This window comes from Pundamilia nyererei, unplaced genomic scaffold (assembly GCF_000239375.1).
Source record: "Pundamilia nyererei isolate P.nyererei 1_Seehausen unplaced genomic scaffold, PunNye1.0 scaffold00326, whole genome shotgun sequence".
NCBI lineage: Eukaryota > Metazoa > Chordata > Actinopteri > Cichliformes > Cichlidae > Pundamilia > Pundamilia nyererei.
In genome coordinates this window covers 130,015-134,473 of record NW_005187727.1, presented here as the reverse complement: position 1 = coordinate 134,473, position 4,459 = coordinate 130,015, and the positions used below count along the sequence as shown (strand labels likewise).

At 50.5% G+C, this 4,459-nt stretch overlaps 1 protein-coding gene across 1 annotated transcript in view; it reads right to left on the bottom strand.

The window, feature by feature from the left end:
• The window catches only part of LOC102204845 (semaphorin-6D-like), a 46,079-nt gene that overhangs the window by 6,229 nt on the left and 35,391 nt on the right, over positions 1-4,459 (bottom strand). The gene's annotated exons all lie outside the window — the stretch shown is intronic.

Here is a 4,459-nt window from a genome sequence, read left to right as displayed (position 1 = left end):
CACACACACACACACACACACACACACACGCACACACACACGCACACACAGTCGTGTTTTCACGTCCTTGTGGGGACATCTCATTAACATAACCCTCCCCAGCTGTCTCCCTAACCATGAAATATGGACGCCTATCACAACATAACTGTTTCAAACTTGTGGGGACGATCACTTTGTCCCCACAAAGATATGCAAACACGGTCGGTGCTGCACAGGTTTGTCTCACACATGTGTTTGAAGTATGACGTGTTTCTGGTTCTGCACACATGTTTGTGATGTGTCGTGCTGTCTGCACTCATAAAATAAAGCATGTATACACGTAACTGTCACTTTTATGAACTTCCACTTCTCTCCAAAAACCCACCAGGGTCAGACAGAGTCGTATAAAGTACAGCGGCGGCTGAGGACTGGGGTAAAGTCACGCTCTTTCTGATGTTCGGGGAATGGTCCGCAGAACAAAAGGTGAGCGCCTCCATCAGTGCTGTCTCAACAGTAAAGATCCTGAGACGTTCATGTGTGGGCTGCTTCTCATCCACGGGAGTGGGCTCACTCACAATTTTGCCAAAAAACACAGCCATGAATAAAGAATGTGACCAAAACATCCTCCCACAGCACCTTCATCCAACCATCCAAGGACAGTTTGGCGAACAACACACAGCCTTTTCCAGCATCATGGAGCACAGTGGCCAATCCTTAAGAGGCAGGTGGACAAACAAAAGCCTGCTAATTGTGACAAACTCGGAGCATTGATTATGTAAGAATGGATCGCCATCAGTCAGGGTCTGGCCCAGACGTTGACTGACAGAGGTCTGGAAACAGAAGGGCCAACGCTGCAAATACTGACTCTTTGCGCGATGTAATTGTCAATAAAAGCCTTTGAAGCTTATGAAGCGCTGGTTTCATACTTTAATACATCACAGAAACATCAGACACAACGATGTGGAAACACTGAGGCAGCAAACTTTGTGGAAACGGATATTTGTGTCATTCCTGTGAGTCACAGCATGCACTCATGAAACTGCAGTAACCACACTCACCAGCAGAGGCCACCGTTCCACAAGCATGACCTGCTGGGTAATCGTAATGAATTAAAACGACTGCAACTCACCTTTGACCTGTGACACGTTCATGACCTGGTGTCAGTGTGGAGAGAGCTGCTGTGCACCTGCTCCTGGTAATCTGATTACTGCCTTTGAACGTATCTACAGACAACTCAATCGGCCTGCACCGATCACAGGGAAAGCTCAATCCACGAGTCTGAAGGTCAAAGGTCAAGCTTCATCACGATGGTGGAGCGGTCTGTGTGAGATCAGGCGCGAAAAACAGGGGCAATGAAATATCAGAGGACGGGCACAAACCCTCTAAATCATTCCGTTTTATTGGAGCGACATCTTGTGGCAGTCAGAGGAAGTGAGGTCATGTCAGACCTGATTCTTCCTGTTTTAAGTGACAGCGTTTTCTGCAGCAGTGTGCCTGATTAAACGCTTCCACAGATGAAAGCTGTGACTTTTGTTTGCCTCGGCCTGCGTTTCCTCCCGATCGAGCAGCGTGCTCCTGCTTCACATTCAGAGCGCCGCGCGCCGCAGACCGGCTGACTGACAGGTTGATTTACCTCGCGGACGCTCTCGGTGCTCGCTCCGAACGCCTTCAGCTGCTGACTGGTGGCAGGAAAGGTCTCCGAGGCTCAGGGATGATTTTACACGCTTCCACTTCAGCCTTTATTTGTTCTGCTGAAGCGAGCGAAGCCGTCCTGTTTACGCGCTGATGGATCGTTTCAATAAAGCAGATGTTAGAGGGCGAATGGAAACCTGGCGGTAAACCTCTCTTTGTAGCAGGATCAGGAGGGAACGTTTTATTTCAAGGACGTATCAGGAGCGTTTAGGGGGAAACCCTCCGGAGTGCTGATGGAGTTTGACATGTGAGGAGCGGCTGAGGTTGAGCCGGATGGCTGTTTCTCTCAGCGATGTTTGGCCATGTAAACGTCTGACACACCAAACACAAACAGTCACCTGACCAAGCATCTGAAAAATGATCCCGTTCACCTGTCGCAGCCCGCCGTGTGCAGTCAACAGGTCAGCTGCAGAGCGCCCTCTAGTGGACACTTGTAGCATTCTCTACCTCACTTTATGTTCATGCATCAGCTGTTATCAATGCTAACGCTGTGATATCGTCAAACAGCTGATATCTGTGGGTCTGCGTCACCCCTGTAATCCAGCACAGGTGTTATGATACTGAGCTGTTCACCTGGCCGTCGGCAGGTAAGAGTCCGACAGCAGCTGCAGTAAAAACGCATTCACGCTGGAACTAGCATGCAAGCTAGCTTGTTTCTGGGTCCCACCCATAGACTCCCACCTTAGCGCCTCATTACCAGGAGGTGAGGGTTTTCAGTGATGCCTGCTGCAGCTCGATGCATCACATTTAGGCGGCGTGCTGCTTTTCGGCGCCGCTCGCTCCCTCTTATTATTTCATAGCTCGTCTCAGTCGCTCAGAAGGAGCTGCTCATCCCCGAAAACCCGATCAAAGGGCCAAATATACCCCCAGAAACAAAAACCTAATTTCACGCCCTGCACTGCTGGTCGTCAGGGGGGAGGGGTTTATTCCCATTCCCTGCTGGCGCAGGACTCGAACTGGCAACCATCTCTAACCTCAAAGCCAGCATCGCCCCGGGGCCTCCGAAGCTTCACTTTGATACGAGACACCGCGGAACAAATTTGTCTTTTATGCAAAATACTGTTGAAATAGAGCGAACAGTCATTACACGTCCAGCCAGGATTAACACACACACACACACACACACTCCCCTGTGTCTAACAGCCACGATTTCATGTTCGTTATTTGCACTCTTTCATCTCCGTCCTTCGCTCTGACAGATATAAATAGGATGATGGAGACGCACAGAGAAAAATATTATGCTAATTACAGCCCGACACAGAAGTGTTTCATTCTCTGCCCTCGCTCTTTGTTTCTGTCTCTCTCTGCTCCGTCACTTTCAAAGTTCCTCCCTCTCTGCTGTCAGCCTGGATTGGAAAAACAACTTTGTGGCGTGGCGGGTGAAATCTTCTGGGTGCAGTCTTCTCGCTTCTTCTGTCACTGTTTGCTCGTTTCTTTCACTCTGAAACTTCAGCTTTTCCCTCTCTGCGTCCTTTTATCTGCCTCATACGGCTTTATGCCTCCCTCCATCTCTCTCCTCATACTCCTCTGCTCGCTCCTGTCTCCTCTTTGCAGCTCAGATCAATACACGAGCTCTTCCTGTCCCAGAAAATCAAGTGAAATCAATCAAACAAATGAGCCACTCTAAGCAGATTCAGCACGAAGCCATCGCACCCATGATTAAAAACACTTCTGTAAGGAAGAAGATTAACTGCACGACTGACGGCACGGCGACACGCAGACGGATGTGTGACCTGAGTGTGAGGACGTCAGAGCCAGGGGTGCATCGCTGTGGCGTACCGGCCGCCAAGAGAGGAAGTCTGGCTTTAGGGACGCGCAACACTGACACGCAGCGGCACCCCCACGTCTGAAACATCTGCACTGCAGCTGTCTCACCCCAGAGGGGGAGGTCCTAAGAGTCAGTGACCCACTCTGTCATCATGTGACTCAGTGAGGTCACACGGGTGGATGTAAGGTGGTGTCAGAGGATGTAGCTGTAGCTTATGTGTTAAATGCTTTTGGATTTCACCAAAACACCCTTTTTCCTGCCTGTGTTTTCAGTCTGCGTGTGTGTGGGTGTGCACGGCATGGTGACGTAGGCGTGTGCATGTGTGATCACAGCTCCTCCCAGCATGACCCTGAAAGTTTCCTGAGGCCATAAGTCCGAATATGACCGAACTGCTGCATTTTGGCCCGTGTGATATCAGACTCGCTGGGTCTGAGTCACGTAGAGGGCCGAGTTCGCCAACTGAAGCTTTCCATGAGTTTTAGCTCAAGGATACAGCTATAACGCTAGCATGCTAAGTTAGCCTGGTTGCTAGCGGCATGTTTTAGCTAACGTGCACTGTGTTGATTTATGATTATGCGGTGACAAAGACGGCAGATAAATGTCGTTTTAGACCTCTGAGAAAACAGCCGAGCTTCTGCTACTCTGATGGCTGACTGTGCTTCAGTGCAGACGCCTCGCACATCTGTCGCTCCTCCTCAGAAGGCGTGAGCGGCGGCTCTGAGGCCGAGGCGGACGAGCCAAACGCGGGAGTCAAGCTCCAGAAACTTCTGCCCTATTAGCATGCTCTCTCTCTGCCTCTGCTGCTCTCTTGCCCACTCATTCTCCATTGGTATTCACACTGAGCCAGACACCAGTGACAGAGGCTGAGGAGGAGGAGGGAGCAGCGAGGAGGGCGATGAAGGAGAGACAGAGCGAGCAATGACAGACATGGATTAAAGGGGGGAGAGAGAGAGTGCAGATGAAGGAGGAAAGAGGAGACAGGAAGAGAGGAGAGAGGAGACAGGAAGAGAGGAGACAGGA